At 36.7% G+C, this 24508-nt stretch overlaps 1 protein-coding gene and 1 non-coding gene across 2 annotated transcripts in view; one reads left to right on the top strand and one right to left on the bottom strand.

Annotated features, from left to right (window-relative positions):
* Positions 1-24508, top strand: part of ELAPOR2 (endosome-lysosome associated apoptosis and autophagy regulator family member 2) — a 200355-nt gene that overhangs the window by 76823 nt on the left and 99024 nt on the right. The gene's annotated exons all lie outside the window — the stretch shown is intronic.
* Positions 20589-20701, bottom strand: LOC125995654 (U5 spliceosomal RNA). Its single transcript, XR_007491139.1, has one exon. It is a non-coding gene; the product is annotated as a U5 spliceosomal RNA (small nuclear RNA).

Consider the following 24508-nt stretch of genomic DNA (forward strand, 5'->3'; position numbering starts at 1 on the left):
TAGTGAATCCATCTTGACCTGGGCTTTTGTTTTTCGGCAGACATTTGATTACTGTTTTAATTTCATCAATGCTGATGGGGGTGTTTAGATATGCTACATCCTCTTCCTTCAACCGTGGAAGATTATAAGAGTCCAAGAATTTATCCATTTCTTCCAGGTTCTCATTTTTAGTGGCGTAGAGTTTTTCAAAGTAGTTTTTGATTACCCTTTGAATCTCTGTCATATCAGTAGTGATCTCTCCTTTTTCATTCCTGATACGAGTTATCAAGTTTCTCTCTCTCTCTTTCTTTGTTAGTTTGCCAGTGGTCTATCAATCTTGTTTATTTTTTCAAAGAACCAACTTCTGCTTTCGTTGATCTTTCGGATTGTTTTTTGAGTTTCCACTTCGTTGATTTCTGCTCTCAGCTTTGTTATTTCCTTCTGTCTTCCTATTCTTGGGTCCTTTTGTTGAGCATTTTCTAGTTCTATTAGCTGTGTCATTAAGCTACTCAGGTAAGCTCCTTCTTCCTTCCTGATGTGTGCTTGCAAAGCTATAAATTTTCCTCTCAGTACTGCTTTTGCTGTGTCCCATAAGTTCTGAGAGTTTGTGTCTTTATTGTCATTTGTTTCCAGGAACCTTTTTATTTCCTCCTTGATTTCATCTCGGACCCACTGGTTATTGAGCATGAGGCTGTTTAACTTCCAGGTGTTAAAGTGTTTCTTCTGAGTCCCTTTGGAGTTCACAAATAATTTCAGAGCCTTGTGGTCAGCGAAGGTAGTCTGCAAAATTTCTATCCTCTTGATCTTATGGAGGTATGTTTTATGTGCCAGCATGTAGTCTATCCTGGAGAATGTCTCATGTACATTGGAGAAGAATGTGTATCCAGGTTTCTGGGGATGGAGTGTCCTATATATATCCACTAGGCCTCTTTCTTCCATTTCTCTCCTCAGGTCTAGTATATTCTTGTTGGGTTTCAGTCTGGTTGACCTATCCAGTGTTGACAAAGCCGTGTTAAGGTCCCCCACAATTATTGTGTTGTTGTTGATATTATTTTTCAGATTTGTCAACAGTTGTATTAAATATTTTGCTGGCCCCTCATTCGGTGCATATATGTTTAGGAGAGTGAATTCTTCCTGCTCTACGTACCCCTTGATTAATGTAAAATGTCCATCTTTGTCCCTTACAACCTTCCTGAGTATAAAGTTTGCATTATCTGATATTAGTATGGCCACTCCAGGTTTTTTATGGGTGTTGTTTGCTTGGATAATTTTTCTCCAGCCTTTTATTTTGAGTCTATGTTTGTTCTGACTATTCAGGTGCGTTTCTTGTAGGTAGCAGAAGGTTGGATTGAGTTTTTTGATCCATTTAGCCACTCTGTGTCTCTTAACTGGTGCATTTAGTCCATTGACATTGAGAGAAAGAATTGTCCTGGGATTTAACGCCATCTTTATTTCAAAATTTGGTGTGTCTTTTGGGTAATCTTGTCTTAAATTAGGTCTTTCAGTTTTTCTCTTAAGACTGGTTTTGTGTCTGTGAAGTTTCTGAGCTGTTTTTTGTCTGTGAAACCATGTATTCTTCCGTCAAACCGGAAAGTGAGTTTTGCTGTGTATAGTATTCTGGGTGAAGCATTCATTTCATTCAGTCTTGTCACAATATCCCACCACTGCTTTCTGGCATTGAGTGTTTCTGGTGACAGGTCTGCTATAAATCTCAGGGAAGCTTGCTTGAACGTGATTTCCCCTTTTGATCTTGCTGTTTTCAGAATTCTGTCTCTATCTGTGGGATTTGTCATTGTGACTAGGATGTGTCTTGGGGTGATTTTTCTGGGGTCTCTTTTGGTTGGTACTCTTCGGGCATGCAGGATTTGATCACATATATTCTTTAGCTCTGGAAGTTTCTCTTTATTGATGTTCTTGACCGTTCATTCTTCCTGGAAATTTTCTTCCTGGGTCTCTGGGACTCCAATGATTCTTAAGTTGTTTCTGTTGATCTTATCATAGACTTCTATTTTCATCTGTTCCTATTCTTTGACTAATTTTTCCATTGTCTGCTCATTTGCTTTAAGTTTTTTGTCCAATCTCTCCTGCTGTATGTAATTGTTATGTATCTCATCTTCCACAGCACCAAGTCTATTCTCAGCTTCTGATACCCTGTCCCAGAGCTTATCCATTTTGTCATTCACTTCGTTTACTGACTTTTTCAGTCCTGTTAGTTGACATGTTATTTCAGTTTGGAGTTTTGTGATTTCTGTCTTCATATTTTCTTGGTTCTTATTAGTGTTCTGTTCAACTCGATCCATGGTTTCTTGCAGTCTGTTGAGCATCTTCCATATTGCTAGTCTAAAGTCCTTATCTGAGAGGTTGATTAGTTGGTTGGTCATTATCTGGTCCTCAGAATTGTCATCTTCATTCTCTATGTCTGATGCTGGCCTGCGTTGTTTCCCCATTGTCACACTTGTATTGTGGGTTTTTCTACATGTTGTGGTGGTATTCATTGTCTATATGATGCAGGCAGCACACTCCTCTGGCTCCTCCCTTTCTGGATGGGCTGACTTGCCTCCAAGGGAGGGGAATCCTCCGTGGATGAAGCCTCACACTGGGTCAAATCTTAGGCCCGAGCATGCAACAGAGAAGACAGTCCGGAGAGAAATGTTTGCTTCTGTGATATAGCGCCGTTCTTAGTGTGATTTTTCCTTCTTGTTGCAATGGAGTTCTTTCCTTAGAAAGAGTGCACGGCCGCGTAGCTAAGCGGAGCGGCCGTGCTCCACTGGAGCCTCTTTTTGCCCCACTCGCAAGAGTTTCACGCAAGAGGACAGTAGACAGACATAGACAGGTCACACTCACAGTTTTTCACAGTTGGGCCCCACTGGGCCAGTGTACTTTCGCGGATTTTCTCCGCCTGGTGTCACACACAGGGAGCCGGCTTTTGCAAAGCTTTACCGGTTTTCATGCTCTAAGAATAATATATTTAAGCACCATGATTACAAACATGTTTGTAGCTAGGCTTCAGTTATTAAAAAAAAAAAAGGAACACCCTTTTCAGCAGTGCAACCTTCCCACCACCAATTCCCCCCCCCCCCCACTCCCTATATGTATTCTAGACAGGCATTCTACTTTTTTCACTCACTACCATTATCATAATAGTACAAAGCGCCTTCTCTGTGTGTGTGATGATTCCAGTATTAATGTAGCTTTTAAAACTTTTTCTGTGTCTTATTGGGAACGGGAGAAGTTGTGTGCCCCTTATTCAAGTTACTCAGGACTTCCTTAGAATTGTGGTTTAGCTATGGCCAAGTTCTCTATCACTGTTGTTTGGGTTCTATAATTGTACATTATACATAACCACCTTCAGGGTGAATTTGGGGCTTGCATTGGTCAGACACAGAACTAGAAAGTTTCATCATTCTTTCACCATTCTTGTAGTGTATTTTCTCAGGCAGTCCTTTTTATGTATTTACTTGTCCTAAAAATATATTACTACATTGTATTAACCTCCATACATTTCAGAAATTTTACCTTATTGCGATATTAGCATAAAACAAGACTTTTCTCTGCACATCAAGGGTTTCCAGTTCCTTTATCTGGAGTGACAGAGATTCTTTGAGGGTATTAGGTATTTTGTGTGACAATGGCATCATCTGTGAATTCTCCAATTGCTGCTGGCCTTGTGTTAGGGCATGAAGAGAAAATAGAGAAAAAGAAGCACAGGATCCAATGCTATAATCTGATTTCCATCTAACTGGATCTCCTTTCTTGTCTTCTGACAATAAAAATATGAACCTGAGAATCTTTGGGAGGTTTTCATAGTTAGCACCTACTATACACTTCCCTGACTAGTCTATGTTCCACTCAAGGAGGTGATAACTAATCCTCCCAAATCAGAAAATCACTCCCATTGTATGGATAGTGATTCAAGCTTTTTTTAAGTTTTGTTTCTATTACTGTTTTTGAGCTATACCCAGAAGTGCTCAAGACTTAATCCTGGCTCTTCACTCAGGAATTTATAGCTAGTGTGCTGCAAGTGGCTTCTGTCTTACAGCGCCAGTGGGATTTCGATGAATTCACTTCAGGGAGAGTGGGTTCCCCTGGCCGGCATACGGAAAAATATGAAATATGAAATAAATGAAACCACACAGAGTATGCGGAGTCAACACGTCTACTGGCAGGAGTACAAGTTTATTTTCCGAACAGGGGTTTTTATAGGGGTAAGCCAGTCCCAGGTGCAGAGAAGTATATTTACAATAACAAGGCAAGGTTAATTGCAAAAGAAAAGGTAACACTCTGGGCAGCTTTAAAAAACAAACCTCAAATGCAAAACAAGGGTTGGGAGGAGGTAAGAAATATCTAGAAACTTGATCTTCCTGAGCTGGGATCCATTGTTTTTGGGGTCAAGCACAGGAAGTAACCAAATCTCCTAAAATGTGTTTTCCTATTTTCTGAGCAGTAAATAGCCCAGGGTCTGCTTTCTGGCTTCGCCCTTGATTACTAGAAACTTCAGCTGCAAGGACATATTTGAAAAAGAGAAAAACATTGTCTTTGCTTTTAGGGTTATGTGTGTGCATGCATATATATATATGGGTTCTCTTAGTAATCCTTGGTGCTGGAATTTCTGAGCCAAATTATTTGATAGAGGCCACAATTTTGCCTGAGATTTACAAAAGGGAGATAGCCAAATACTGACTGAAAATGTAATGCCAAGCAATTCTTTGGAAATTCCTCAACCATCCACACAGGGGAAAAAAGGCGTCCACAGCGGGCCTTTTGAGGAACCCCATGGGAGTTATCTCAGTTTTCCCCACCAGGAAAATCAAAGGACACATCTGGTGGGCTGAATTCCCCTAAAGCAGGGGTCTTCTAACTTTTTAAAGTGGGGGCCGGATTACGGTCCCTTAGAGAGCTGGAGGACCGGACTATATGAGCTACTAATTCCTACTCATACTGCACATATCTTATATAAATAAAATGAAAACCATTTATAAATAAACAGATCACGCACCAGTATTTCAATGGGAACTGTGGGCCTGCTTTTGGCTAATGAGATGGTCAATGTCCGGTTCCATATTTGTCACTGCCAGCCATAACAAGTGATGCAAGTGGGCATCAGTTAATCTTGATCTGGTTGGAGATTGCAATGTTTCATTCTTGAAAAAGTCTGTTCACAGGCATAAGTGCTACCAAAGTTGGTTACCATTTTGAGTGCATGGTTTCTGGTATTTGTATATGTCTCAGAGGGGAGAGATGCATAGAAATTCAAAAGGTTACTTGACTTAAATGCGTCTTTCAGAGAGTCACAATTCTGCAGTTCAGCCAGTTCCATTTTGTAAATTGTAAGGACATTTTCAATCTCAACAGAAAATGGGTTACGAAAAGCTGTATGTCCTGTTCATGGAGATGAAGCTCTTTGAATCTAAATTGAAACTCCTTTTGCAACAATTCTAGTGAAGCCAGACATGTTTCCTTTGGGAATGCAACCAATGGTTTGTCTGCTGACAGGTTTTGAGTTGTTGGGAGATGACTGAAGTTTTCCTCCTGTACTTGTAAGATGAGAAGGGCTAATTTTACTTCAAATGCTTTCACATGCGATGCCATATCACAGATGAGCTTCCCCTTGCCTTGAAGTTGCAGATTGAAACTGTTGAGTAGCTCTGTTATATCTGTCAGAAAGGCAAAGTGCCATTTCCATTCTGCATCATTGAGCTCTGGTACTTCTTGGTTTTTTGAAAGTAGAAAAGCTGTAATCTGCGGAAGTAAGTCATAGAAATGTTTCAAAACTCTCCCTCTACTCAGCCAACGGACTTCTGTGTGGTACAGAACATCTTCATGGGCAACATTTACTTCAGATAGAAATTCCTGAAATTGTCTGTGGTTTAGTGCATGATTTCTAATGTAATTAACATAAGATACCACAATTTTCATAACAGAGTCCCACTTCAGTGATTTACAACACAGCGCTTGTTGATGGATGAGGCAGTGTATGGCAATTGGATGAGGATGGTTATGTTTGTCCATCTCTTGTTTAATGTGAGCAATTACTCCTCTCTTAGACCCCCACCATGCTAGGAGCACCATCCATTGGTACTTTGACTAGTTTAACCCAGTCCAGTTCCAAACCATTCACAGTTGGGCAAACCTTTTGAAATATATCCACTCCTGTGGTTGTACCTTTGATTCTTTGCAGTGCAGCAAGCTCTTCTGTGACTTCAAAATACTCATTTGTCCCATGCTTATAAATGAGAAGTTGGGCAGAATCATGAACATCATTGCTTTCATCAAGTGCCAAGGAAAAATAGCAAAGTTTCTTTGCAGAGTTTTGTAAATGGTGCAGCAAATTTTCTCCCATTTCTTCAATCCTTCATGTCATTGTAATTCCTGAAAGGCTCACTAAACTAAATAAATTGGCCTTCTCTGGACACATCTCTTTGGCAACAGAAATAAGGCATTCTTTAACAAATTCTCCCTCCACAAATGGTTTGCCATTGTGTGCTATTAGCTTGGCAACTTGAAAACTTGCCTGCAGTGAGGAAGTATTTTACTGCTTCTGCTTCACAAAAGTATTTTGCTGAGTCGTCAGTGTATGTTTCAATTGTAAATTTTATCTTTTCTCACTTCTCCAACCAAATAATCATATTTATGTTGAGTTTGATAGTGGCATCACAAATTGTATTCTTTGAACACAGCAACTATATTCTGGCATATCAGACACACAGCCTTTTCTTTGTACTGCATAAAAGTAATTGTAAGTCCACTGTTCTTTGAATATTCTACACTCGCCGTCAATTTTTCTTTTTCTTGACATCATTGTTTCCTAGGGATTCCAAACTGACATTAGTGAAATACAAATATATACACATATATACAAATATATACACATAGTGTATGAACCCCCATTAGTCCCTGATGTGAACACTTACCCCTTGCAGGCTTTTCTAAGCAGACCAGCTCAGTCCCTTATAGTTCAGTTATATCTCCCTATATAATGCCCAAATTGATATGTTTGGAATCAGCATGTGAACACTGAAAAGGAATTGTAAAATGCATATAAAATTTTCAATGTAACCCCTTTAAAATGCTTCAGCATCGAACCCCTAATTTTCCACATGGGCAATTTAGCACCGAACCCCTAACCTCCCAACCACCGCCCACCCCCTAACATAGATTTCAGCACTGAATGCCTCACCACCCCCAAAGGGGAATTTTCATATGAGTCACCCACAGCCCAATCAGGCAGAACTGCCCATCTGGCAAAAATTTATTTCTATGGCACTTTTGACTGACCTTTGGCAGTGGAGGGAGTGGAGGAAAACCTCACTTACAGGCAGGCACAGCACACAGATACCATCTTGCCTGGGGGTGGAGCAGGCGCCTTTTTACATCATATAGTCACCCACATGTGGTACTCCTCGCCATGCTGCGTCCAGCGCTCTCCAGTGACATCATTAGCAATGCGCGTGCCAAGCGCCAGGTGCAAGGGCACATCAGTGTCCCTCTCAACACCGCCCTCACGCCCACCCTCCCAGCACACAACATGCCGTGGGTGGAGGCGGTTGACGTCATCCCTGAGAAACCCTGACACTGAGTGTATATGCTGGCAGGTATCTTGGCAACCAAACAGCGATGGCGGGCCGGGTGGCCCGTGGGCCGTAGTTTGAAGACCCCTGCCCTAAAGGTTTATGTATGCCGTGGCACTAGTGGGCTTGGAGGACCATATGGAATGCTGGGGATAAAATCCATTTTGTCTGCCTGCAAGGCTGTGCTATCTCTAGTTTCAGCCATTCAAGTTTTTACTCTTTCCTCATTGATATAGATTTGTGTTTTTCAGAATTTTGCCTTATGTACTGTGTTCAGAATAGGAAGAGAAGCTAATGTGGGCTTTTCCCATCCTGACAGGCATCAGTGAAGTTTATTGAAACTGACCAAATACATATTCTTATATGGATGTGCTCAGGGATTGAACTCCTGCAATTGATAGTCAGAACTGTGTGGATCTAATATCCACATTGGGTAATGAGGGCAGGGTGATGCTGTTGTTACTTGAAGAAATTCAAGAACATTGCTAGCCAGCCAGAACAATGGGTACCTACTAATCTTTATAATTAAAATGTGTATCTTATTTTGATCTTTGGCCAAACTTATGGCTGGGGAGCTTTGGGCTGACAGGGCCAGCTTCTTCTGTCTTGGAGTTTCTATCACTAATGTTAGGAGGATCATGTGATATTGAGGATCAAACTAAGATTTCTCTCTTTGAGCCATCTCTCTGGTTCAGAATAGGATGACTTTTTTTTTTTTGGTTTTTGGGTAACACCTGGCAGTGTTCAGGGGTTACTCCTGGCTCTACACTCAGAAATCACTCCTGGCAGGCTGGGGGACCATATGGGATGCCAGGATTTGAACCACTATCCTTTTGCATGCAAGGCAAATGCCCTGCCTCCATGCTATCTCTCTGGCCCCCAGAATTGGATGACTTTTAATATTTCAGCTTGTTTTCTTTGAGTATTTGTTACCCTTTCCCCCCAACTTCCTGGGTATCTCACCTGGAGAGGGAGACCCTATCATAACTGGGAGGGGTCTGGTTGATAATTTGAGGGCTTGCCTGGTGAAGGGGTGAAGAGGGAGATTCAGCAAGAGAAGTCTCAGGAGGAGGAAGCAGCATGGAGATATAATAGAGACAGGATAAATGCAGGAGCAGGAAAGAGGCTGTTTAGCTTAGAAGCCACACATGGTGGCTAGGGCCATGTAATAAAACCTTGTCTCCTAAAACTTCATGACTGCTGTGGGTCATTTCCTTACTGTCACCTTGAACCATTCTTGGCCTGGCCTGGCTAAAAAAGGCCTCACCATCCACAACCATCAAGGACTCTTATTAATTTAATTAATTCAACAAGTATTGTTATGACAATAGATGTTATTAGGACTATGTTATTAGAAAATTGTTTCTCTTGATGTGAGAGATTATTAAGTGACAAAAAATGTAAATAAGTAGTGTATTTTTATCTGGCTTACAAAATTTACAAGCAAAACCATGATTTGAATGCCAAAAATTTCAGAGCCACTTATCACCTATGCTATTTCTGTAGACTGTCTTTACAAGTAGATCTCAAATTCAAGTGGTTGCATTGACAAATTTTTTTTTTAAATTTAAGCTTTATTTTTCTAAGTCTTCCATCTGAAAACTGTAGGTAGCTTTGGAGCTTAGCTAGATAAAATTGTGTATTTTGCTCTTTCCTAAGCCATATTGTGAAATCAGCAAAGTGTTTTATCAGAGCTCCTTGAACTCCAAGTTCTTATTTCTCCCATCAGGTTCCCCCCACCCCTCTTACTTTTTCTACTTTGCAACAGAATTCTTGTTTCTGCTTGCTTATAGGACTGAAGTTTTGGGTCTTATTTTTCATGTTATTTTCTGTTGGTTGTGTTTATTTGATTCATGTCTGTGAACTTTGTCCTTTGCCCTGCTAAGAAAGTCTAGAATGGGGCCCGGAAAGATAGCACAGCGGTATTTGCCTTACAAGCAGCCCATCCAGGACCTAAGGTGGTTGGTTCGAATCCCGGTGTCCCATATGGTCCCCCGTGCCTGCCAGGAGCTATTTCTGAGCAGACAGCCAGGAGTAACCCCTGAGCACCGATGGGTGTGGCCCAAAAACCAAAAAAAACAAAAAAAACAAACAAACAAAAAAAGAAAGTCTAGAATGAAGTGCTAATGAATGATAATGGAATAATCTTCACCATATCCTTTTCTTAAAAGGATTTTTTTTTTGGGGGGGGAAGGCAGGAAGAGGAGAGACTGTTACTTGTCCTACCAAGTATCTTGCTGTAAATCCAAGATAAATAACAGTTTAAAAAATGTCTTAGAATAAAAATTTTAAAAAATATATATTTTAATTATAGAAAAAGGGAAAATAGCATCACAAAGGAAAATAAATATCATTAGTTCAACTTTAAGTTGACTACGATAAATATTATGGTATACATACCTATAGCCATTTTATATATTGATTTTATAGGCACATATACATACTCTAAAAAGATTTGATTTAATATTTTATAACATTTATATATCAAATTTAAATGTCTGATAAATATTTTGTCATGAGTGTGACATTTACACTATTTTAAAAGTAATTATATAAAACCCCATGAGAATATTATAATCTTAACCAATTCCTTATTGTACATTTAGATTATTTTCAAGATATTTGTTATTTATTTATTTATTCATTTATTTATGGTTTTGGGCCATGCCCAGCAGTACTCAGTACTATGCCTATCTCTGTGCTCAGAGATGACTACTGCTGGAGCTCAGGGACTGTGTTATGCTGAGGATTGAAAACCAGGGCTTTTACAAGCAGAACATTTGCTCCAGAACTACGGGACATACCCCAGCCATTTTACTATTTTAAATGATCATATAATACAAATATATTTTTATTTCAATGAGTTACATGCCTAGTAAGTAGACATAGAATGGCTATGTTATGGGTAATATGTAATAAATATCTAGATTTCTAGATATAGTATACATATATGTGTGTGTATATTTTTTTTCTTTTCTGCTATAACTGCGTTTACTCTCGTTATGTACTCAGGTATACTCCTGGTGAATTCAGGACCATATAGGTTGTGCGAGGGATTGAATCTAGGTAGGTATCATACAAGGCAAGCACCGATTCTGCTATACTATTTGCTCCAGACCCTCTTTAGACACCTTTAGATTGCAAGTAATTGCTATAATTTTACAAAAGCAAAGGTGCCTTTTCAGGTTCAGTCTGATCCAAAGAGAAAATATTTTAATTTATATTAGTACTATTGTAGATAACCTTATAAATAATAATTTATATTACTACACTCAGGATATAAATAGATTTTAGCTTTTGCTTTTTGGAAAATTTGAACTTATATATTTATAGTTTTCATTAATTAAATAATTTAGTCACCCTAATGTTCAATATTGTTAGTACTAGTTTCAGGTAAGCAGTGCTCTAATTCTACATCCTGTGTCAGCATCCCTTCACCAAGTTTTGCTTTTTTGTTGTGTTGATTTGAGATGGAGCAATATACAAAGATTGAAGGTGGAGAAAAGAAAGAATCTTGATTCACCATCCTTTCAAGAAGTCAATCAATATCTCCTCCCAAGAAGTTCTGTTTAGTGAAACATATATGTATGCACACACATATATTTATTGCTGTTCTTTTATCTGGATGTTGTATAATAAAGATCAGAACTATTTTCAGAGCAAGGAAAGGGCCCTGAACTTGGTCTTTTCTATCAAATGTTTCTGTCTGTTCCTCCTACTGTTGTGCAGTCTTGTTAGTCAGGAAGATGGGTCCACATGGATGATATGTCTCTTGTGTCCTCAATCTTTTCAAAATATACTTTGTAATGACATTTATTTTTATAAATGGTACAATTTTTGCTTTAAATAGATTACTCTAAATTTAAATAGAAAACAATTTTTAAAGAGCACTTGTGATATTGGAATCCAATGATAGATTAAAATTTTAAACTTTTTAAATTAAATATATTATTAAATTGAATCACCGTGAGATACACAAGTACCAAGTTGTTTATGTATGTGAGATACACAAGTACCAAGTTTCAATCATGCAATGCCCAGCATTCATCTTTTCATCAGTGATCATTTCCTGCCAACAGTATTCCTAGTTTTCTTTCTTCCTGACTCTGGCAAATATTCTCTCTGTCTCGCTGTCTCACTCTCTTAACATTGTGGTTTGCAATATTGTTACTGAAGGGGTATCATGCATATCACTTTATCTCCTTTCAGCAACCCGTTCTTGTCCAGAGAGATAATTACCAACTGTTGTTCTCATAGTGGTCCCTTCTCTGCCCTAAGTGTACTCCCCCACTCTTTGTGGCAAGCATCCTACCATAGACTGGTCCTCCTAATCTCCATTGTCTTTGGGTATTATATAATGACTTTCCCATCTTTCTCCAAGTCTGTTCTTCCAATTGTCCTTCCAAGTGTAATCATTGGAAAGCCTATAGGGCTTTGGCATGCAGTCTAGGGTCATCTCTGTTTGTATGGGAAGACTCTTAAGACGTGGAATTGCTGAAGAAGAGAAAGAGTAATCTCAATTTATGATATCGCTTTTGGTTTTTCAAAGGTTAGCGGGGAAATACTATTTAGTGCTTTATTTTTCTATCGACTTTCTTACATTATGACAAAGTGAGAGCAGAAAGAGCTTTAAGGTATATACAAAAGTCACATACTAGCACCTGGAAGCAAGAAGAGTAGTGTAGGTTAATTCCATTGTTTCCACATTTCATACTTTAAAACATTTGAGACATGAAATTGAAACAAATCAAGAATATATCAACAAATGTTATTTTGGCTGAAATTATGAACTTTATCTTCAAGCAAATAGGAAGTTATTTCAGGGTTTTAAGCAGGGATGATATGACTAAAATTGACCACAGAAAATTGTGCAAGTAAGACCAGAAACAAGTGTTTGTGAGGGTCTTTGTGGGACAAACATAGGCAGCAGAGGATGGTGAATGAGTTAGGGTAGAGATCATGAGTCTGGAAAATAAGACCCTTTCTACTATGTGAGGTTATGCAAAAAAGTCTTAAAACTTCTTTGGAAAGCTCAAAAGATTTTGTAAATGTTTAAAGTGTCATTTCATTATTAATAACTAATAATCATCATTTAAATTTCTAATTTAGCTATTTACTTTTAAAGCTTTAAAATTAAGGCTATCTTTTTTTTTAAATTATAGGATAAGAAGATGTGAAAATAAGTGGAGATATTATGGGAATGGGTAGAAGATACATTGAGGCACCCTTCAGAAAGCAGGAAGGACTTTTCAATTTGGAAAGATTAATGTTCAAGTGGAAAGGATTATGGTATTTAAGATGACTAAAATGTTGTCAGACAATAAATGACAAAATAACTGTGGATCTTTGAAACTTTGTATATCTTGACATCTTGTGTTTTTAATTGCAAGATGATGCAATTTGAGCTTTTGCTACTTTTGAATTAATATCCATGTCTTGATTTATGAGTAATTGTGTGTTTGTGATGTGCACCATGATTTCTGAGGGAGCATCTTGAGAGTTTTGTTGTTAGGAATAATTCCATGTTCTATAGTTTTTTAGGATTGCTTCTTGGTTCTCTTGGATTTTCATAGTTTTTCAGGGAATATAATTATTTTGTTTGGGAATGAAGTCATGCCCCCTTACCCTTCTGTAGTTTGTAGACTTTCTGAGTAACTTCATGGGTAGGACAAATATCTCCTCCAGTTTTTGCTTTGGAAAATAATTGCTTGTATGTTGATGTTCCATTGTTTAGAGTGTGCTATGACTCATCTTAATATTTTTTGGTGATAAACTGTCTGGAGCTCTGCAGTATAGGAAAAGTTCTAGGGACAAATTTTGAAAAATGGTGAAAATGACAGAAAAGATTGTTGGGAGTTTTGTTTAGGGCATTTTTGTTCTGAATGATCATTTTAATGAGGACCTATACCTTTTGTTGCATTTGAATTATTTAGCTGCTCTTAGTCATCAAAAATGAATAATGCAACTGATTCTTAACCATGAAAATGGAATTGCTTTTTTATTACTTAGATTGCAGTTGGTTATTAAATTCTGGATATTTATTAGCTCTGTATTTCTTAATTTCATTGTGATAATTGCCTATTTGAACGGATTTTTAAAGAAGGATTGATTACTGGTGGTCATAGTTTGTTTACTTACTAATTGATGAATTAAATAAAACATTTAATGTATTGATTTACTATTTGGTTATTTTTGAACCATACTTGTCAATACTTAGGGTTTATTCTTGACTCTGTGCTCAGTGACCATTACTGAAGGTACTCAGGAGACAATATATGGTGCCAGGGTGTGAACCCATGTTGTCTGTGTGCAAGGCAAATGCTTATGTGCCTTACTATCTCACCAGAGTTTGATTATATATTTGTATCAGGATAAATTTACATTTTAAAAAATGTTCTCAATATCAGAAAATTTTCTATTCTGAGTATCAACTTAATTACTTTTCTTTTGTTTGTTTTTGGGCCACACATAGCAGTGCATTGGGGTTACTCCTGAGTCTGCTAGAAATCTCTCTTGGCATACATGGGGGACCATATGGGATTCCAGGGATCAAACTTTAGTCTATCTTAGGTTAGCCGCATACAAGGCAAATGCTCTACCATTTTGCTATCACTCCGGCCCCCAAGTGCTTAATGTTTAATTAAAGTTCTGGCTAGAGTTTTTGGGTATTAACTATATATAAGTATTGAAATTCTTTAGTACTTTAAGTACTACTCAGAAATTTTGGAGGGCCTATGTGTCCTTAGTGATTTTAGCACACTATTTTAAAATAAATTTTTTTGGTATGGATATTAGGGTTGCTTTCAAAAATAGGTATTTTTTTAAAAAAATTACTTGTTACTATTCAAATGAAATAAGCTATTAATTTATTTAAAAATAAATCTTCATCTGACTTGACTGCATTTTAAATCTCTAAACCTAAGCACTACCTTCTAGTTTATATTTCTGTATTTTATAATGATAAATTCACATGTTAAAAGTTCCTGCTGGAATTCTAAGAATTCTGTAACCAAATAAATGCTATGGTTCTTTAGAGTTCAAGGCTTAATTAATCTCTAGGAGACAGCTAAAAATACCTCATAAAAATTAATTGATGTTTGACAGTCACTACTACATTCAGAAAATAGAGAAATAAGAACAGAGAAAAGTTCTGTATTATAATTACTATTATCATTTCAACTAGCAACTTGAATACTATAGAGAGAGACAGTGAAGGAGAAAAGTTTGTTTGAGCTTGCTTATTTTTTTCAGAAGCCCTGCTTCATTTGAAATTTGTGGCAGACTTATCAGCATCATTGATTTATAGGACTAACTGAATTCTATACATGAGAACTATGATTTTCTCAGTGGGATATGGAAATAGGAAAGGCTTCCTAGTACAAAAATCTGGAAACAAGAACAAGGAAGCTGCTACTTAGCTCTATGGTGGGCCAGATCTATTCTATGACAGGGAGTTGTGGGGGCCACAATTATGCCTCCTCACAAACCTATCCCCTAAAACTTGTAAATATTACTCAGTATGATAGGAAGAGAATATGAAAAAGTTAATGAGTCTTGAGATGGGAGATTACCTGGGTTCTACATATGATCACATGGGGAGAAGAAGGAACCCTCTGTCTTCTAGTGACTGAGCAAATAAGTGCTTATAGCTATCAAAATCTAGAGAATCAAGGGATGGATTCTCCTAGAAACTTTCAAAGGGATTATATCTTGATTTGTAGCTCAGAAATACTGCTTTGAATTTTTGTCTGTAGAATTCAGAGGTTAAATTTCTGACTTGTTTTGTTTTTGAGCTACACACATCAGTGTTCAGGTGTTACTCCTGACTCTGCACTCAGGAATGATTCTTGGCAGGCTGGTGGACTAAGGGGACCATATGGGATTCCCAGGTTTGCTGCATGCAAAGCAAATGCCCTACCTGCTGTTGGGAGTTCTGGCTCCCAATTTTTTAATTTTTATATTATTTTCTCTTTTATTTTTTTCTTTATTTTTTAAAATAATATCTATATTTAAGCATCATGATTACAAACATGTTTGTAGTTGGGTTTCAATCATAAAGAGAACACACACCCCCTTCATCAGTTCAACATTTCCATCACCAGTGCCTCCATCACCCTCCTCCCCCAACCCCTGCCTGTATTTGAGACAGGCATTCTACTTCTCTTATTAACTTTGTCATGATAGTTGTAAGTGTAGTTATTTATCTAACTGCACTTACCACTCTTTGTGGTGAGCTTCATATTGTGAACTAGTCCTTCTAGCCCTCATTTCTATTGTCTCTGGGCATTATTATAAAAATGCCTTTTTTTTTTAAAAAACTCAGATGAGTAAGACTATTCTGTTTTTATCTATCTCTGACATATTTCACTCAGCATAATAGTTTCCATGTCCATCCATGTATAGGAAAATTTTATGACTTCATCTCTCCTGACAGCTGCATAATATTGCATTGTGTATATGTACCACAGTTTCTTTAGCCATTTATCTGTTGAATGGCATCTTGGTTGTTTCCAGAAATCTGGCTATTGGAAATAGCGCTGCAATGAATATATGTGTGAGGAAGGTATTTTTGTATTGCATTTTTGTGTTCTTAGGTTATATCCCTAGGAGTGGTATAACTGGATCATATGGAAGTTTAATTTCCAGTTTTTTGAGGAATCTCCATATGGTTTTTCATAAGGGCTGGATTAGATGGCATTTCCAACCAGCAGTGATCCACATCCCAGTCATCACTGATTGTTCTTTTTGTTCTTTTTTTTTTTTTGTGATGTGTGCCAATCTCTGTGGTGTGAGATGGTACCTCATAGTTGTTTTGATTTGCATCTCTCTGATGATTAGTGATTTGGAATATATTTTTATGTGTCTTTTGGCCATTTGTATTTCTTCTTTGAGTCTCAAAGTGTCTGTTTATGTCTTCTATTTTTTGATGGGATTAGATGATTTTTTTCTGTCTGTATTTTGTATAACTTATATGTTAGCCTCTTATCAGATGGGTATTGACTAAATAGTTTCTCCCATTCTGTGGATGGCTTTTGTATCTTCATCACTATTTCCTTTGAGGTGCAGAAGCTTCTCAGCTTAACTTAGTCCCATCTGTTTATCTATGCTTCCATTTCACTTGCTTGGAGAGTGCTACTTCCTCCTTGAAGATGTCTTCAGTCTCAATGTCATGGAGTGTCTTACCTACATTTTTTTCTATATACCTTATGGTTTTGGGTCTGCTATTAAAGTCATTATTCTATTTGGATTTGACCTTTGTGCATGGTGTTTGATGTAGGTCCGAGTTCACTTTTTTGCATGTGTCTGACCAGTTGTTCCAACACCACTTGTTGAAGAAGCTTTCCTTGCTCCATTTTTCATTTATTGAACCTTTTTTAAAGATTAATTGATTATATATCTTTGAATACTCAAGTCTATTCCATTGTCTGAGGGACTGTCTTTATTCCAATACCATGCCATTTTAATGAATATTTCTTTGTAATACAATTTAAAGCTGGGGAAAGTGATGCCTCCCATATTTCTTTTCCTAAGGGTTGCACTAGCTATTCGTGAATGTTTACTGTTTCAAATGAATTCAGGAGCGTTTGATTCACTTCTGTCATGCATATCTTTAGAGGGATTGCATTAATTCTTTACATTTTTTGGGGAATATTGCTATTTTAATTATGTTAATCTTTAATTTCTTGAAGCAAGGTTTTGTAGTTTTCTTTGTTTAAGGCTATTAGCCTTTTCTTCTCTTATTCATTCCTCTGGATATCCATTTTTAATGGATTTGTCTATAATTGTTGCTCTATTACTCTATCTTGGAAGCAAGATGAAACAGATGAAAAGGGCACATCCTATATGATGTGACCATACCACATTTAGGCGATTAAATCTTGGATTCTTTTGTTTTTGTTTTTTTGGGCCACACCTGAAGATGCTCAGTGGTTACTCCTGCCTATTTTATCAGAAATCACTCCTGACTTGGAGGACCATATGGAACGCTTGGGAATCAAACCGCGATTCGTCTTAGGGTTAGCCATGTGCAAGGCAAATGCCCTACTACTGTGCCACTGCTCCAGCCCCTAAATCTTGGATCTTTAACTGATCAGATGTAGGTGAAATTTTTGACTTTAAGTTGCTGCTATACTATGTTGAAAGTTTAGGAGATATTGGGATGGTGAATGTATTTTGCCTGTGGAAGAATATGGATCATTGGGGACAGAAAGTAGACTGTTCTAGGCTGAGTATTCTTTCCTATCATATATTTTTCCTATTAAATATCCAAGATTTCTTTGGGGCCGGAGAGAAAGCATGGAGGTAAGGTGTTTGCCTTACATGCAGAAGGACGGTGGTTCAAATCTCGGCATCCCATATGGTCCCCTGAGTCTGCCAGGAGCGATTTCTGAGCAGAGAGCCAGGGGTAACCCCTGAGTGCTATTGAGTGTGATTCAAAAACCAATAAATAAATAAATAAAATAAAATAAATTCAAGACTTTATTCCTCAGGCATTATTATTATTATCTTTTATAAATAAAAAGGAACTTTAAAGATTCTAATAAGAATCTTAAAATTAGGGGCTGGAGTGGTAGCACAGTGGTCGGGCGTTTGCCTTGCATGCGGCTAACTAGGATGGATCTGGGTTTGATCCCCAGCATCCCATGTGGTCTCCTGAGCCTGCCAGGACTGATTTCTAAGCATAGAGCCAGGAGTAACTCCCGAGTGCTGCCAGCTATTGCCCAACCCCCCAAATAATAATAATATTAATAAAAAGAATCTTGAGTTTAGCACTTATGACCTAAGTGGCCCTAATGTAAATTTAATTGTCCTTATAAGAATGACGGAGGGGCTATTTTAAAAAAGAGGAAAAAGCATTGTGACCATAGAGATTGGAATTATGCATCCTTGAGCCAATGAATGCCAGTGGTCACCTGAAATTGAAAGAGAGAAGGAGTGATTTTATTCTAAAGCAGCTGGAGGGAATGAAACCTGGTAGACACTTTGGTTTTAGATTTCTTGCCTCAAAGACTAAAACATTATTTATTTCTGTTGTCTTAACTGGCTACATATAAGATAGTTTGTTGCAGTAGCTATAGAAAATTAGTAAAGAAATAGTTGAATTAAAGTTCTTTGTATGCTCTTTTTTTCAGCTATTATATGAACATTTTTTTAATAATCATTTTAGTATTCTGTGAATACCAGGAATTTGTCTTAGAAACTTTTGCACTGTTATTTTAAGCCAGAATTCTTCTATTCCAAGTGTGATTATATTCTATAAGAACTGAAAACACTGGTAAATAAGCAGAAGGCTTGACTTCTGTTCTCAGCTATGCTACTTTCTAGCTTGGTGTCTCTGAATAAATCCCTTATTGAAATATAAAAATTTGTGTAACAATAGGAATAATATTGTTTCTCACAAACTATACAATTGTTTATATAAATTATTATATAAATACAAATGAAAGGTAATCTGTCTAATAATATAAATAGAAGGCTTTATAATGCAGGTACTAATTATACTTTCTCTAGCTATATGAAAGATATGTTATTCTTTCCACCAAGTAACTGACCACTTTTCTTTCTAGAAAGCTTGTGTCACTCTGATTTCTCATTGGTAGCACACATGTACTAGTTTTACTGTATCTTATTTTTGAATGTTTAAAATTTATTAAAGCACTTTGATTTACTCATAGTTGAATTTAGACATAGAGTTCCAGCACCAATCCTACCATCTTTGTCAACTTCTCTCCACCAATGTTCCCAGGTTCCTTTTAATACACTCCTAGCCCTCAATCTGTCATCTTGACAGACAGACTAAGTTTGGTTATTAAAGTTTGGGCTTTATAATTTCAGTGTTGTTGAATATGTGACTTGAGTATTTAACTCTCATTTCTATTTTTTGGGGGGGGCACACCATTTGATGCTCAGGGGTTACTCCTGGCTAAGCGCTCAGAAATTGCCCCTGGCTTGGGGGGACCATATGGGACGCCGGGGATTGAACCACGGTCCTGATCCTTGGCTAGCGCTTGCAAGGCAGACACCTTACCTGTAGCGCCACCTCGCCGGCCCCTAACTCTCATTTCCTAATATCATCAATGTTCCTGAATCCCTTTGATCCCTTCCCCTCATTGCTTATCAGCTTTCTCTACCTACCTTCCACTGTGTTATTTTCCTTCTCCTCCCTATTCTCTATGCATCTCCCATTTAAATTACTGCATACTCTTATTCAACTATTCTAATTACTACATATGAGTGATATCATATATTTATTCTTTGTTTGGCTTAATTTGCTATTTTCTGATTTCATCCATGTTGTAACAAATAGTTTAATTTCATCATTCCTTACAGCTATGTAGTATTCTTTGCATGAACATACCACGTCTTTCATGATCCTCTTGCCTATAGCTGGACATCTAGGTTTATTTAAGATTTAACTATTGTATTTAGTACTGCATTAAATAATGGTGTGCCTATGTTTTTTAGAAGCAATGTTTTTTATGCCTTGGTGATAGATGCCCCAAAGTGGAATTGCTGCTTCAAATGGCAGCTCTGTTCTGAGCTTACTGAGAACCCTCCATGTTTTCCATAGGGGTTTGCCCAAATAATAATCCATCAGCAATTGATGAGAGTTCCTTTTTTACCACATTCCTACCAATACAGATTGTTTCCAATATTTTTGATATACACATATCATACATTTTCACTGGTGTGGTATATTTTATTTTGGTCTTGATTTAGGTTTTCCTAATAGTAAGTGATGATAAGAATTTTAAATGTATCTATTGACTACATGTTATCCTTTCTCCATGTCTGTTCCATCTTTTGATGGGGTTTTGAAATTTTTGTGGATCTTTGTGAGTACTTTATTTATCCTGGATACCAACCCTTTTATCTGATGTGATGAATGCAAGCATAATCTCACACTTAGTAAGCTGTCTTTTAAAAGCCCATGTTTCTTTTGCCACACAGAAACTTTTTAGTTTCTTTTGTTTATATTTGATGCTCTTTTGTTTATATTTGATTCTGTAGCTTTTGCCAGTGCCATTGTATTTTTTTTTAGCCTCACCGAAGCAAGGCCTCAAAAATTGGTTACGACTCATAATTGTTCTTCTCCACGGAAATCTTTAGTAAAAGGCAAAAGACTTATGCGATCTGAAGAGAAACCAGAGTATTGCCATTGTATTATTAAATATTCCTTTGAAGTCTATGTTTTGGACCTTTCTGATTATATTTTACACATTCTACTTTATAGATTCAGGTCTGATCTCAAGAACTTTGAGTTGACTTTTGTGTAAAGTTATACAATTCTCCCAGCACCATTTTTTGAAGAGGCTTCTTTATTCCATTTCATGCAATTAACTCCTTTGTCAAGAACTATCATATATATGGATTTGTCCTTGGATATTCTACTGTAACTGATTGATCAGAGAGTCTATCTTTATTCCACTACCATGCTGATTTGATTACCAAATGTGGAATAGCGTCAAGTTAGGTAATGAGATTTCTCCATTTCCTTCCTTCCTTCCTTCCTTCCTTCCTTCCTTCCTTCCTTCCTTCCTTCCTTCCTTCCTTCCTTCCTTCCTTCCTTCCTTCCTTCCTTCCTTCCTTCCTTCCTTCCTTCCTTCCTTCCTTCCTTCCTTCCTTCCTTCCTTCCTTTCTTCTTTCTTTTTTTCTTTCTTTCTTCTCTTTTTTGGTTTTTGGGTCACACCTGGTGGCACTCAGGGGTTACTCCTGGCTCTGTGCTCAGAAATCACTCCTGGCAGGCTCAGGGGATCATATGGGATGCTGAGATAGAAGCCAGGTTTGTCCCGGGTTGGCCATGGGCAAGGCAAATGCCTTACCACTGTGCTATTGCTCCGATCCCCTTCCTCCACTTTCTTAATTTTTAGTATGATATTGACTATCCAGGTCTTTTATGATTCCACAAAACTTTATAAACAACTTTTCTAACTCCTTGAAGAACATTATCTGAATTTGGACAGGTATTCAATTGAATCTATATAGTAGTTTACACAGGATGCTCATTTTGACTGTACTGATTTTTCCAGTCCACAGCATGGAATGTTTTACTATTTCTTAAGGTCTTCTCAATTTCTTAATTGTTTTGAAGTTTTTGTGGTATAAGTCTCTCATTTCTTTTGTTAAGCTGATTCCTAGGTACTTGATTTTTTTAGACATTATTTTAAATGAAATAGACTCTGAACACTTTCTCCTCTAATTCATTATTTGTATATAAGAAGGCAGCTTACTTTTTATGTATTAATTTGTAGCTGGCCACTTTTCTGTTTAGATTTATTATTTCTAGAAGCTTTTTTGTGGACTCTTTAGGGTTTTCAATGTAAATAGAGATAACTTGTCTTCCTCTTTTCTAATTTGGATCACTTTGATTTTCTTTTCCTGCCTGATTGCTGTTAGTAGGACTTTGATAATACATTGTTGAAATAAGAGTGGACCCAATGGTCATCCTTGCCTTGAACCTAATAATGCTTTTAGTTTTTCACCATTAAGAGTAATATTGACTACTGGCTTTTAATAGACAGCTATTTCTATGTTGAGGAAACTCCCATCCACCCCTTTTTAATTGAGGAATTTATTTTATCATGAATGAATTTGTCAAAAGCTTTCTCTGCTTTATATGATCATATGATTTGGTGCAATGATATAGTACATTCTGTTCATTGATATGCATGTATTGCATCCCTGGGATGAATATCACTTGATTTTGGTGTATGATTTTTTGATGTGCTATTGGATCCGATTTGCTAAGATTTTGTTGAGGATTTTTGCATCAATGTTCATCAAGGAAATTGGTCTGAAAATTTTCTTTTTTTAGTATATCTGTTAGCTTTGGGTTTCAGTGCAATATTAATATAATAGGAAGAATGCTTCCCCCCAAATATTTTGGAAAAGCTTAAGGATCACCAGCAGTAAGATTTCTCTGAGGTTTGATAAAAATCACTCATAAACTTATCTGGACAGTATTTTTATTCTTGGGGAAATTAAATAATTACTGTTTAAATTTTCTTGCTTGTGAATGGCTTTTTCAGGCTTTCTCTTCTCTCTTCATTCAGTTTTGGAAGATTACATATTTCTAGGAATCTATTTCTCTTGGCTCTCCAGATTAACAGTAAAATTGTTCTTAGTAAGCTCTCATGATGTCTTAGATTTTGGGGGTTTTGTTGTAGTATTTCTCTTTTGTTTCTGATCCAATTTTTTAAGTACTTTCTCTTTTTTTTATTATTCTAGCCAATGGTTTATATATTTAATGTATACTTTCAAAGAGCTAGCTCCTGGTTTCATTGATTCTTTGTACTGCCTTTTTGATTCTATGTCATTGACTTCTGTTTTGACTTTTATTATTTCTTTTCTTCTCATCTTTGGATTAATTTTTTTGTTCATTCTCCAGAATTTCTTTTTTCTTCTTTGATTTCCTCTTTGGTTTAGCTATTATTTAGCAGCAGCATTTTATTTGTCTCTGAACAACATTTCTTTATGGTTAATTTTGGTTTCCATGGAATTGTGGCCTGAAGAATACACATTTTCTCTAATACATTAGACTTATTTCATAAAATTGTCATCTATGAGAATGTTCCATGTGTACTAGAGAAGAATGTGTATTCACTTTTTGAGCATGGAAAACCCTATAGAAATACACTAGTCCAAGCTTGTCTAATTCTTTAATTTGGTTTTTGCGTCTTTATTTTCTCTCTAATAGACCTTTTCAGAGGTGATAGTGGCATAGCTGAAACCCAGGCTCTTATCAATTAATTTGATATTAGAAAATAATGAACACAAAGTGAAATTCAGACATGATTTTTTGAAGAATATACTAAATTTTAATTTAGGGGAGAATCTGCATAACAACATTTGCCTTCAGCTTGATCATTCTACTTTCTATAATTTTTTATCCTTTACCATTTTTATCTTATATGTGCAGATTTAAATAAACTTACATAAAAACAGACTTACATAGTATGAACTTTGTCACATTTTCCCTTTCCCTTATTCTATGTTATCCTTCACACCTGTTTTCTTTAATAAGTATAATAATTCTGCATTAATCATGTTCTATGTGTGATGCAACAGACACATGTATCATCTATATCAATTTCTATAACAATTTATATCATAAGCTATTTTTTTCCAGTGAAAAAGTGGAAATTTTAAGATATAAAATAACTTAGCTAGTCAGTTTGTGGTTTTATACATAGATTGTGTATGTAGGAATGTGAATAAAAACATAGACCTTCCTTATTGTAGAACCCAACTTTTAAGTGGTATTCTTTCCATATGTAATAACAAATATACAGAGGAACAAATAGACATACATTCACTTATGAAGCCTGTTGCTTCCTTCATTCCCACACTTGATTTCTTCATGGTGAGTTGACTTGACATCTCTATTTTTTTCTTTCTATTGCCCTAACAAGGGAAGCAAAACATGGTAGATGAAACAGAATAGTAATATTCAAGGTTTTATTTATTTATTTGTTTATTTATTTATTTATTGCTTTTTGGGTCACACCTGGCAGTGCTCAGGGATTACTCCTGGCTCTATGCTCAGAAATCACTCCTGGCAGCTTCAGGGACCATATGGGATGCTGGGATTTGAACCACCATCCTTCTGCATGCTCCATGCTATCTCTCTGGCCCCAATATTCAATATTTTAAATGTAAAAAATATAATATTAAGCAGAAAGCATTTGGGGGCAGGTACCTTCTAAAATGCTCTTATTATTAAAGAGTTCTTATGATATTCTGTCCTTGCTCCTCTCAGTTTAAGAATTTCATGTGTGTAATATACACTGACCAAGGGAGAACACTATGAAAATATCAAAGAAACCAAAGCATAGAGACAAGTAGGTTAATATTAATTTGGTACTTGTAATAAATGCTTATTTTTGCAATTCATGCTTTAGAGCAGCCTGCTGAAGTGGGTGTATTCTGAGCCTGAGAGAGTTGATTGAAAATCTGGCAAT

This window comes from Suncus etruscus, chromosome 1 (genome assembly GCF_024139225.1).
Source record: "Suncus etruscus isolate mSunEtr1 chromosome 1, mSunEtr1.pri.cur, whole genome shotgun sequence".
NCBI lineage: Eukaryota > Metazoa > Chordata > Mammalia > Eulipotyphla > Soricidae > Suncus > Suncus etruscus.